Genomic DNA, 13503 nt, shown 5'->3' on the forward strand with positions numbered 1-13503 from the left:
CAAAGTGGGTGCATAAGCAAATGTGGTGAAGAAAGCTGATGGTGCCCGACTATCGAAAGATAATAACATCAGAGGTCTTAAAGGATTGAAGATAAACAAGCGACCATCTAGCTCAGAAGCAACAAAGCCCACATGGAAGAAGCACACGAGCCTGCGTGACCACGAGCTGTCGAAGGGATCAGGTATCAAGCATCAAAGAACAAAAAATGTGGAGTGGAGTGGAGACCCAAAGCCTATTTGTAGGCAACTGTACATCCCCTTACGGAAGGGTCCTGGAGAGGAGATGAGCCAGTCAGGGTGCAGTGTAGCAACGATGAAACATACAACTTTCCTCTAGTTCCTAAATGCTTCCTCCCCATCCACTCAATTCTACCTTACAAAACTGGCTAGACCCGAGGATGTACACTGGTACAGATAGTAACTGGAAACAGGGAATCCAAGGCGAATGATCCTTTCAGGATCATCCCACCAGTGGTGAGAATGGCAATACCGGGAAGGTGTAGGGAGGGTGGGGGGCGGACAATAGAAAAGTTGGTGAAGGGAGACGTCAGAGAATGCAAGATATGACAAAATAATAAATTATAAATTATTAAGCGTTCATGGAGGGGAGGGTGGGGAGGGAGGAGAAAAACGAGGAGCTGATGCCAGGAGTTTAAGTGGAGAGCAAATGTTTTGAGAATGATGAGGGCAATGAATGTACAGATGTGCTTTACACAATTGATATATGCATGGATTGTGATGAGTTGTATGAACCCCTAATAAAATGATTTAAAAAATTTTAAAATCATTTTATTGAGGGCTCTTATAGCTCTTATAGCAATCTATACATCAATTGTATCAAGTATATTTGTATATATGTTGCCATCATCATTTCCAAAAAATTTTTTTACTTGATCCCTTGTTAACAGCTCCTTTTTTTCCCTCCCTCCCATGTCCTCCTACCTTCGTGAACCCTTGATAATTTATAAATTATTTTTTATTTTCATATTTTACACCATCTGCTGTCTCCCTTCACCTACATTCCTGTTGTTTGTCCCCCTGCGTGGTGGTGGTGGGGGTTGTACATGGATCATTGTGATTGGTTGCTCCCTTTTCCTTTCCTCCCCCCATCTTTCCCTTACCCTCTTGGGATTGCTGCTCTCATTATTGGGCCTCAGGGGGTTAGCTGTCTTGGATTCCATGTGTCGAGAGCTCTTATCTGTACCAGTGTACATTCTTTGGTCTTGCTGGGTCTGTAAGGTAGAACTGGGGTCATGATAGTGGCAGGGAGGAAGCATCAAAGAACTCGAGGAATGTTGTATGTTCCGTCAGTGCTATACTGCACCCTGGCTAGCTCGTCCATTCCTTGTGACCCTTCTGTGAAGGACTGTCCATTTGTGTATAGATGAGCTTTGGTTCTTCTGATGCCTGATACCTGATCCTGTCGACACCTCATGATCCCACTGGCTGGTGTGCTGCTTCCATGTGGGCTTATTTGCTTTCCTGCTAGATGGCCACTTGTTTAACTTCAAGTCTTTAAGACCTCAGATGCTGTATCTTTTGGTAGCTGGGCACCATCATCTTTCTTAACTACCTTAGCTTATGTACTCATTTTGTCTTACGTGATCATGTCGGGAAGGTGAGCATCACAGAATGCCAGGTTATTAGAACAAAGTGTTGTGTTTAGGGAGTACTTGAGTAGAGGCCTAATGTCTGTCTGCTACCTTAATACTTAACCTATAAATAAATGTACATAGATCTATATCCCTATCATTATATATTAATATAGTTACATATGTACATGCCTATGTTTATACCTTCATAAATGTCTTTTGCCTCTTCTATTTCTTTCCTCTATTTCCTTTTATTTACCTCCTGTTCCACTATCATGTTCGACCTTTATGTTGCTCTCCCTACTGCCTCTCAGCATTGCACTTGATCGAACTCCACCAGGCATTCTATGCTCTACTGGCCATCAAATTTAGATCTCTTGTTATTCCTTTGTCCCTGGGTTTGTTGACACCCCCATCCTTTTCTCCCATCTCCTCCTCTCCCCACTACCCCCACCGTCAGTCCCATTGTTTTCTCCTAGGGATCATTTATCTTGCCTATCTGACATAGACATGAAAAATAAAACAAAACAAAAGTCTATGAATAGTTCCAGGTCTGTTTGCTGGCCCTTTTGAATGTTTTCTGATCAGGCCTGATGCAATGCCAAGCCCTGCCCCCGAGTCCCAGGTCTATTTTGGGGATTCCTCGGGGGCTTTGACGCTTTGCTCCCCTTGCTGCTCGCTTGTGCTCCCTTCGTGTTATGCCCTGGTGTGGGGGGGGTCAGACCAGGCACAGTGCCTACACTGTGTCTCTGGTGCTGCCCCCTGTATTGTTATTGGTTGTTTTTTGTTGTTGTTTTGATTATTTTTAAACTGAAGTCCAGACTCTATTCAGATAACCCTTAGCGTTACCTAATGCCCTGCCTCTGTTCAGGACACCCATTATTCGTCATCATGTCCCCTCAGGCACCTCTTGGCTGTGACACTGTCTCAGAGGTCCCTTGGTTTTGATGCTCTTGACTGGGCCCGCTGTTGGGAGTTGTCAGTTTCTCTCATCGTTAGACTAGAGTCCTAGGGTTATCAGCAGAATTACCACAGACATGAAATGCCAATTTCATCACAGCTCCAAGGAAGAAACTACAACACGGTAAGTGTCAAGTTCCCAGGTGGGTCAAGTCTATCCGTCTTTTCTTTCAGGCCTCAGAGTTGTATGTCACAGGTAGAAAAGCTCCCCCTGTCGTCATTTACTTCCTGCATGTCCATCAGTTCTGTTTCACGAATGGGTCTCTTCGCCTTCAGCTGCCCAAGACCTCTCCCCCTGCCCAGACTTTCCGTGTTCCTTGCAGGGTTCAGCCCCCAGGTGGAGTGTGGCCCTGTGGGGGGTCCCAGGGTCAGCCTGGATCCAGGAGCTGCTGGGTGCCCTCAAACTCTTCTCCAGCTCCGTTGCCACCCTGTAGTCTGCAGCTGCGGTGGGATCCTGGATGCTGTGCAGGTCCCACTGGGTCCTCAGCAGAGAATCATCCAGTGTCGGGAAGCCAGCCAGCGTGTGCTGCACTTGGGAACAGACCTCGGTGGTCTTTAGCTACAGGCTGATTTCATGCACCAGCTTCCAGAACTGCTTCTGCATCTCATGCATACGCTGAACATCAGAGAGGAATCTGGGAGGTGTGAAGTGGGCCAGATGAAGCCATTCACAGTCATCTCACAGGTCTCCTGCGTCTTCAGGCCAAGGTTAGAGTGCATCACCAGGATTCAGTCCAGCTTCTCTCTGGTCACGTGGTCCTATGTCATCTTTTCCACCAGCTGTCCACAGCACAGCAGTCATCTGTGGCTCTGTACAGCAGGAGGCCCCGTACTATGTAATCTTTGGTAAGGTGAGCATCCTGTGTTTCGCTAAGAAGCCTGTGTGTGTCCAGTGAGCATCGTATGTGTCAGCATGAAGCCTGCGTTCATGTCCCACACCAAGCACAAGTACCCTGGAAGCCTTGGTATCTTGATGGTGCCCTACACCAATATTCAGACTGGCGAGGTGGTGTCTTGACACCAGAGGATGGTTGTTAAGGCTGGGCACACCTTGGCTGTGAGGGCCAGTTCCTTCTCCTTGCTTCCTTCTGTGGGACCCAGCAGGAAGTGAGCACGATGTCCTGGGGCAGGAGACTTCCAGCATTGAGACTTCTCTGACACGCAGTTTCTCTACCTGAAAATACAGAGAAACGAGTAACGACCCTTCAAAAGCCCCATCTACACCGTGTCTTGAAAGTGCTTCCATTTTATCCGGGGTGGGGTGGGGGTGGGGTGGCTTATAGGTTGAGAAAAGCCCATGTAGTCAAGCCATGCCAGCAGACCCCATTCTTGGAAGCCCAAATCCCAGCCTGGGACCTGGGTGGAAATGCTGGGCGGAACCATTATTGTATTGAAATGATACTGAGTGTTAGTACTGGTGGAGTTCCCCTCCCCTCCCCTTTGAGACATTTTAGAATTTCAGAAACATTCCAACAATCATTCTACTTTTTGACTATGTTTCAGGCATTCTAACTCCATTCCTAAATAATTTATCATGTATCGCCTAAGAACAGAGACAATTTTCTACATAAATACAATACACTGATCATACTTAGAATATTTAAAATGGAAATAACATTGTCATCTAATGTATACGAATTCAAATCTCAGTAATCTTAATAAATTTGTTTTTTAAATGTAGAATCCAGTTTAAGCGTCTGCATTGCTTGCAGTGCTCTGCATTACAGAGAACTGAGCTGTGGTGAAGGACCAGTCTGCCTTTTGTGCCCCATCTTCCGTAGACAATTCATTTTATAACCTGTAATCACTAGTAACATAAGTTAGTAGGGGAAAATGGATGATGAAGACATAAAAGTACAAACTCCATTAAAAAAATTACATTTAACTGTCAAATTGGTGTAATTTTCAATTTGTGTACTTTTGGGTATTTTTTGGTGAGTTCTGTTATGAGTAGCTCTGGCCTACATTGGTTCCTTATTCTAAATTTCCTTTATGACGATGACAGTTTAAAACTGTCTGGGCCAGTCGCTTTGTGTTTGCTTTTGTCTGATTGTTTTCTCATGATCAAATCCATGTCCATATTTTGCGTGGGGGCGCTGCATAAGTGAAGCTGTGTCCATCCTATTGCAGCACAGGTGGAGGGACATGCTTCGTCTTGGTCCCAGTGCTGATGATCACTTGGTTAAAATACTGTCTGCCAGGTGATTCCATTGTAGATGCTTCTCTGCTTCCCCCACTTTTTGAAAAGAATAGGTACTTTAAATTTAATCACAACCCACGGTTGCAAAAACTTGAATCAGTCCAAGAATCATCAAGAGGTGATTAAATTTAGACTGATTCAAGTTTTTGCAACCGTGGGTTGTATGTGGCAGTTTTGTAATTCAGTTCTAATTCTATATTGATTAATTGTCCTACTTTTGAAGTGTTCTGTGACTGAGTTGTTTCTTGATAGTCCAACTTAAATGGAGCAGAGGTTTGTTCCTGTAAAGGAGGAGAGGTGCACGAGAGCCTGTGTCCCTTTCTCTACAGGACACATTGGCATAGGGACAGGTGTTACATAGGACTTCTGTAGTGGGCCCCTCCCACTTCTCATTCTGTTCCTTCCCATCTCCTGCCACCCCTTGATTCCATTTCCCAATCTCTTGATTTCCCCTAAATCCCAATTTTGAGCCATCTCTATTTTTGCTTCATCTCTTGAGGACTGTGTCACAGGGTATTTTAACTTTTTCTTCCCTGCGGCCTCATTACCGTAACTGTCCACACTCTACATTGGTGTGTATGTTCTTACTCTTTTGGGCCTATTTGTATTTCAAATAGAGCTTTCTGGTAAGGTGCGTGAACAAATTAGACAACTAGTCATGTGACACGTGAAGTATGTGAAGGGGGTTGTCAAAACTGGTCATGTTGGTCCGGGTAGACTAGAGAAACAAATTCATAGACACTCATATATGTATAAGAAAGAGCTTTATATACAAGAGCAACTGAGTATTGAGAAAACATCCCAGCCTAGTCTAGATCAAGTCCATAAGTCCGATATTAGCCCATAAGTCTGGTACCAACTTATAAAGTTCTCTTCGGACTCACAAAACACGTGCAATGATGCTGAATGCAGAAAGATCACAGGCCAGTGGGTGCAAAGTCTTGTGGATCCAGTGGCGGTAGAAGCATGTCAGTGCTGGCAGGGGTCTCCATGTGGCTCCTCCAGTTCCCACAGCACTGGTCCTATCAGCATAGTGCCATGTGTATTGTCAGTAGAGCGTCTCTCAGGGAGTGAGCAGACAGAAAGACTCCTGCTTCCAAGGAGGAATACAGAACTTCCCAGAATCCTCAGGAGACCATGCCCACACAGAGGCCTCATTGACTATGACCTGATTAACAGACTAGACTCCACCTCTCCACTTTGAATCCTCAGATTGACACCAGATTATGTAACTACCACACTGGCTAAGAGGCCCATCCTGCAGACAACCAGTATTGTGTCGACTCACGTTAGAGTCTAGGATATGAGGTGACTCTGTTTTTTTTGGACACCTTTCTTTTGACTAAACTCATCTGCAGATTAATTTAAGCTTTTCCAACTTCTGCCTCACACCTATTTTGGAAGTAGTTGGATCATTTTTATGTCTCTCTAGAAATCTGTGGGAGAAAGACAGGGCTTTCTACTCCTGTAGAGTGTCTTGGAAACTCACAGGGGGCAGTTCTACCCTTTCATATAGGGCAGCGTTTCTCAACCTGTGGGTTGCGACCCCTCTAGGGGTCAAACGACCCTTTCATAGGGGTCGCCCAATTCATAACAGTAGCACAATTACAGTTATGAAGTAGCAACAACAATAATTTTTTTTTTTGCAACAACAATAATTTTATGGTTGGGGGGGTTACGACAACTTGAGGAACTGTATGAAAGGGTCGCGGCATTAGGAAGGTTGAGAACCACTGACATGAGGTGCTTAATGAGTCAGCACCGACTCAATGGCAGTGAATGGGTTTCTTTGGTTAGTTAGAAGTTTGTAAGTTGCTTAACTCAAGTCTCAACGAAATTTAGTACTTAAGTCCTTTTGTTTATTCAGCAAGTGTTGGGCCTATAAGTGTGAACGAATGGTTGTTGCTAGACATGGGGATACAGTACCGAACAAGGAGATGTGGTCGCATAAGCTAGCAATTTGAGATCCAGCTGGTGATTCAGATATGTATCAGTCAATTTCATATCAAAATGGATGAAAGGTGCAGGGAGAAGTTCTTTTGTCTCTGTCACAAGTACTTGCAGCATGAACGTAGCCTTAGGCAAGAAGTGAATGAATGGCTGTGATTGCTGTCCAATAAGACATTGTTTATAGACATGGAACTTTGAATAATTTTTAACTTTCAAGTGCCATGAAGCAATTCTTTATTTTCTTTTAGTACATACACTATAACAAAAATGAGTAGTGGTCTGATAGCTTGCTGACCAATGGAAAAAGGTGCTAAAATATCCATGATCAAGGCTTTTGACTAACAACTGGGAGTAAAACAAAGCTCATGGGTAAGAGTCCTGTATTCATTGCAGGTATTAGGCTTTCTGTGAGAAATAAATTTGTAGGTAGAGTTGAAGATTATAGTACTTTTGCACCTCTGGCTGTTCTTTTGAAACATTCTAGCAATTTTGGATGTTCAAAGACAAGATTGTTTAGGATTATGAGGGTTACTAGCAAGTGGAAGCTCTACAGTGAGGGACATTATTGGTATAATTAATAGTACCCGGTGGGTCCAGGTTCTGCTCGCGATCCTGTTAGTTACTGGTAATGTTGGCCAAATCACTGCATTTCTCTGAGAAAGAAAAATAATACAGCTACTGCTAAAGATTACAGCAAGCAATGGAGAAGGTAATGTTCTTCTAGCATCACATGTATTTTGTAGATGTGAGATTGCCTGATCATAATGATTCTATTGTGGTTATAGATAAGGGTAAGCCAAAAAGTATTGCCATTAGGGATCCAGTTTATACACGTATGGTTTTGTTTCAAATAAAATGTGTTTAAATATGTCTCTGCAGTTAGTGGATGCCTGCAGATCAGTTGTTTCCCCCCAATCCCCCCAGTAATACACTTAGCGTTAGGTGTCATTCAGTTGATTCTGACCCATACCGACCCTATATGCACAACAGAAGGAAATACTGCATGGTCCTGCGCCAGCCTTGCAATTGTTCCTGTACTGAAGCCCGTCATTGCAGCTGTGCGTCAATCCATTTTCATTGAGGGACTTCCTCTTTTTACTGTCCCTCCATTTTACTAAGCATGATGTCTTCCTCTAGGGCCTGATCTCTTCTAACAATATATGTAAAGGATGTAAGAAGAAGTCTTTCCATCCTAGCCTCATAGGAGCACTCTGGCTTCCAAGACAGCAATCCATGGTATTTTGAATATTCTCTAGCACCATAATGCATCAATTCTTCGATCTTCTTTATTCAGATTCCAACTTTCACATGCATATGAGGCAATGGAAAATACCATGGTTCTGTCAGGCCACCTTAAGTCCCCAAAGTAACATACTTGCTTTTCAATATCCTAAAGAGATCTTTTGCATCAGATTTAACAAATGCAACTTGTCTTTTGATCTCTTGCCTGCTGCTTTCATGAGTATTGATTATGGATGCAAGCAAGACAAATTTTTGATGACTTCAATGTTTTCTTCATTATCATGATGTTACCTGTTGACCCAATTGTGAGATTTTTAGTCTTTACATTGAGTCTTAATCCATATTGAAGGCTGCTATGCTTGTTTATCATCAGCAAGTGCTTCAAGTTGTCCTCAATTTCAGTAAGCAAGGCTGTGTCATCCACATATAGCAGGTTGCTAATAAGACTTCCTCTAATCTAATTAGGTTGCTTAAAAAAATAACAAAAAAAGGTACAATCATTATAGTGGCTTCTAAGGGGATTGGCAGGTCAGTCAAATCCAAAGCGGAAAAGTCAGTTCAGAAGGTTATGACGATTGTTTTTATTTTTTGAATGCCAGGGGTAATCATGATAGGTTTTCTCAAAGGTCACAGGACAAATGAAATTATAGAGGCTTATTATGAAGATGATTTAAGAAGATTAAAAACTGTGCATAGGGATTTTTTTCTATTATGACAATGTCCTGCTCATTCTTTGAGGGTGGAAGGGGTTCTCTTATGAAAATGTTGTTCAGATGATAGTGGGACAAGAGGGAAGTAAAAGGAGATAGAGGAAAGAACTAGGAGGCAAAGGACATTTATAGAGGTCTAAACATAGGCATGTACATATGTAAATATATATATAATGATAGGGAAATAGATCTATGTACATATATTTATATGTCAAGCATCAAGGTAGCACATGGACATTCGGCCTCACTAAAATACTCCCTCAATGCAAGAACACTTTGTTCTAGTAACCCAGAATTCTGTGATGCTCACACACAAAATGGGTGCATAAGCAAATGTGGTGAAGAAAGCTGATGGTGCCTGGCTATCAAAAGATATAGTGTCTGGGGTCTTAAAGGCTTGAAGATAAACAAGCTGAGAAGCAACAAAACCCACATGGAAGAAGCACACCAGCCTGTGTGATCATGAGGTGTCGATGGGATCAGGTATCAGTCATCAAAGACCCAGAACAAAAAATCATATCATTGTGAATGAGGGGGAGTGCAGAGTGGAGACCCAAAGCCCATCCATCTGTAGACAATTGGACATCCCCTTACAAAAGGGTCACAAGGAAGGGATGAGCCAGTCAGGGTGAAGTTTAGCACTGATGAAACATACAACTTTCCTTTAGTTCTTTAATGCTTCCTTCCCCCCACTATCATGACCCCAATTCTAACTTACAAATCTGGCTAGACCAGAATATGTACATGGGTACAGATAAGAGCTGGAAACATAGGAAATCCAGGACAGATAAACCCCTCAGGACCAAAAATGAGAGTATCATTACCAGGAGGGTAAGGGGAAGGTGTGGGGAGAAAGGGGAAACTGATCATAGTGATCTACATATAACCCCCTTCCAGGGGACAGACAAGACAACAGAAAGGTGGGTGAAGGGAGACAGTGGTTGGTGTAACATAAGGGAAAACAAAAAAAGATAAATTAACAAGGGTGCCTGAGTGAGGGAGGGGGCTGAACTGATACCAAGGGCTCAAGTAGAAAGAAAATGTTTTGAACATGATGATGGCAACATGTGAACAAATATGCTTGACACAATGGATGTATGTGTGGATTGTGATAAGAGCTGTAAGAGCCACCAATAAAATTATTTTAAAAAAAATGTTGAGAAACCTTAACCCATTCATCTTACAGTTCTGATCTTGCCCCTTCAGACTTCCTTTTGGTTCCAAAATTCAACATTGAAAGCAAATGCAATGAGGCTCTTGAGGAAGCCCAAACTGCCGTTTTGCCGCAGATCGCAGAGTACAGGATTCTTCATGAAAGGGTTAGAGAGATGGAAACATGGCCTTCAGAAGTCTATGGACCTAGATGGCAGATAGGTTAATAACCAACTTTGCATTTTGAAATTTTCTTTGAAAAAGATTTCTGTGATTTGTAGCAATACTTTCTGACTTATCCTCCTAGAGTATTTGGAGATGAAGATGGTGTATCATGCTGGCAAGTGATTCAGGTTATCTGGATTCAAAACCCTTTTATTTATTTATTTCACTGTATTTCCAGCTATTCAACAAATTGTTCAAAACTTTTACAGTAAATCATTCTGGCTCTTATATGGGGAACGGATTATAGAATGCGAAGAGTGGACTCATGTTGACCAGAGAAGAAGCTGTGTGTAGTATGGGTGAGTTGGCATGGTGGCATGGGCATCTTAGGAGAGGAGGTAGAAATGGTCAGATTGGGATATATAGTCATCCCTAGGTAGCTAAGGAAGATTGGATCCAGAACTCCCCATGGGTACCTTAGTGGAGGGTTGGGGTATATCAGTAGTACCAGCTATAGCACACACCTTACCACAGTTCCAGTCGTCACATTAGGGATGAGTTAATTGTTTGACCAAATGTAGCAGTCTAATTTTTAAGTTGATAATTTTGTATGGCCCAAGAATGATGTTAAAAATATATAAATGGTCTGCTAGACAAAAGGTTCCACGCCCCAGCCATAGTGCTTGCATGTTCAAGTCCTTCGTATAACATGATGTTGTATTTGTATGTAACCTATGCACACCCACAAAAAATTTATCTCTAAATGACGTCTAATACCTAATACAATGTACATGCTATGCAAATAGCACTTCATGCTGCCTCAGCCTTTGAAAGTTATCTTTGACCACTGCATGCCCCCAACCCCAGGAGTGCTTGGCATCCACATTTGCTTGAATCCATGGATTCAGAGGTCTGTATTTTGAAGGTAGAGCTGACTGGATTTTTTGATGGTGTATGAGATGAGAGTCAAGGATAGTTTTGGTTTAGAAGATCTGAACTAGGTAAAGAGGGTACCTCCCATTAAATAGAGCCTTGAGGAGTAGTCAGTTTCTCTCCCTTCTCTCTTTTTTTTTGGATAGGTAATCTTAAAGAGCCCTTTTGGCACAGTTGTTAGTCAGTGGTTCAAACCCACCAGCTGCTACATGGGAGAAAGATAAGACAATCTGTTTCCATAAAGATTTATAGCCTTGGAAACTTTAGGGGGCATTTCTTTTGGGTCCTGTATGGTCTCTTGAGTAAGAATTGACTTGATGGCAGTGGGATTTGAAATCTTCTTGGAAGCAGGTCCCAGGCCTTTTCTCCTAAGGTACCATACAGTAAGTTTGAACTATCATCGACCTTTAGTTTACCAGTTGGTCTGCTCATCGCAGGGTCAAGGGTCAAACCCACGAGCTGTTCCTTGGGAGAAGGATGAGGTGTCTGCCCTCGTTAAGATTGAGACTCAGCAACCTGATCTGGGGGTGCTGTACGTTAGAACTGACTCAGTGGCAATGGGTCATGCAAAAACAGCGCAAGCAGTCATACTGTAAACTGTTGTATATGGTCATATTTGCATTAATCAAAGTTATGTGTTTATGTGTCAAAACAGTTTTGATTTTTGTTTACTATCTCAATAATTTCCCCCCTATCCTAAATACCTTTCTGTCCAGGCAAAGATAGCAAATAATTTATACTTTTTTTTTCAGGTCTTAAACCAACTGCTGTCTCCCTTCACCCACCTTTCTGTTGTCTGTCCCCCTGGAAGGGGGTTATATGTAGATCATTGTGACTGGTTCCCCCTTTCTCCCCCTACCTTCCCCTTCCCCTCCTGGTAACACAACTCTCATTATTGGTCCTGAGGGGTTTATCTGTCCTGGATTCCCTGTGTTTCCAGCTCTTATCTGTACCCATGTAAATATTCTGGTCTAGCCAAATTTGTAAAGTAGAATTGGGGTCAGGATAGTGGGGGTGGGGGGAGGGGGAGAGGAAGCATTAAAGAGCTAGAGCAAAGTTGTGTGTTTCATCAGTGCTAAACTTCACCCTGACTGGCTCATCTCGTCCGTGTAACTTCAGTTGACTGGCTGATACACCTACTCCAGCGTGTCTTGTATACTGTAGGAATAATAGGGTTCTTGTGTGTTGAGTACATGTGATGAACACAATCAGTAAATGTCAATAGAATACCAGCTTTGCTTACTCATCCTGCACACTCATTAATCTGTTTTTCAGTTACATGGTCTGGTCAAAGTGTGAAAAGTAACGAGAGTACCATATGTACTCGTATATAAGCTGAGTTTTTCACCACATTTTTAATGCATTTTTGTGGTAAAATTAGGTGCCTCAGTTGATATTCAGGTCAGCTTATACTTCAATATATACGGTAATATCGAATCCTTTTAAAAAATATTCCTATTGAGTATTCTTCAGTTAACATTTTTTTCAAAAAGTTTTCTTTTTGAAAGCTACATAATCTGTTGTCAATTTGAGACTTAAGAGTAAAGGGGTGGAGTTTAGTCTGTCAATCAGGTTGCAGCTTAATGATCTCATTTGGAGACACTAAGGAGATAAATAGCTCAGGGACACACGCACACTCACTGCGAGACATTCCTACCAACAAGACACATGGAGCTACACTAGAACCCAGGAGCTGGAGGAGCCACGTGGAGACCCACACCAAAGCTGAGATGCTTCCGTTGCCACTGGATCCACAAGACTTGCCACCCACTGACCTGTGATCTTCCTGCATTCGGGGTCATTGCATGTGTTGCATGAGTCTGAAGAGGAATTTATAGATTGGTATCAGACATACGAGCTAATATCAGACTTATGGACTTGATCTGGACTGGGCTGGGATATTTTCTTAACATGCAATTACTCTTTTATATAAAGTTCTTTCTTAAACACATATGAGTCTCCCTGGATTTGTTTCTCTAGTCTATCCTGACTAACACATTTTCTTAGGTGAAGTTTTCAACCAATTAGCTGAGCATAAACTCTTCAAGTCTATGTAGGAAGGATATGCAGAATAATCAAAATCCCACTTCTCTGATACCAAATATGTTCATTGAACCAGATTACGTACTTTATTGTTACTCCCTGCTCTGACTCCAGCTGCACATACTTTCACCCCCAACCATTGGGCTAGGTAGACCTTACTAGTATAAAAGGGCACACAGAGCCCTCCTGGCTGCCAAGACCACAGGCTCTTCCACTGCACCCTCCCTTTTACCTGCTGGCTACAAATTTGGAGTTCTAGAATGACTCACAACTCATGGAAAGCACGTACTTAACAATAACGGATTTATTATTGAAAAAGGATACTAATGGATGTCACATGGGGTAAAGTGTGGGAGAGTTCTTAGCACAGAACTCCCATGTTCCCAGAGGAACATACTGCCCTCCTGTGTACACTGATGCCTCTCACCACCTGGAAGCCTGCGGGACATATGTGTCCAGAGCTTTTGAGGAGTTGTATCATGGTTGCCCCACTCCACCCCAACGTAGCTGATTCATTTAGTAGTTTTTCAGGCCTAGCCAAACCCCATACAGGAAT

The 13503-nt window shown here is 42.7% G+C and overlaps 1 pseudogene; it reads right to left on the reverse strand.

The window, feature by feature from the left end:
- Positions 1 to 2802: 2802 nt before the first annotated feature.
- Positions 2803 to 3879, reverse strand: LOC115869192 (annotated as a pseudogene).
- Between the last annotated feature and the right edge of the window lie 9624 nt (positions 3880 to 13503).

Source organism: Echinops telfairi, unplaced genomic scaffold (assembly GCF_000313985.2).
Source record: "Echinops telfairi isolate 266 unplaced genomic scaffold, ASM31398v2 ScPeMD7_23;HRSCAF=83, whole genome shotgun sequence".
Classification (NCBI taxonomy): Eukaryota; Metazoa; Chordata; class Mammalia; order Afrosoricida; family Tenrecidae; genus Echinops; species Echinops telfairi.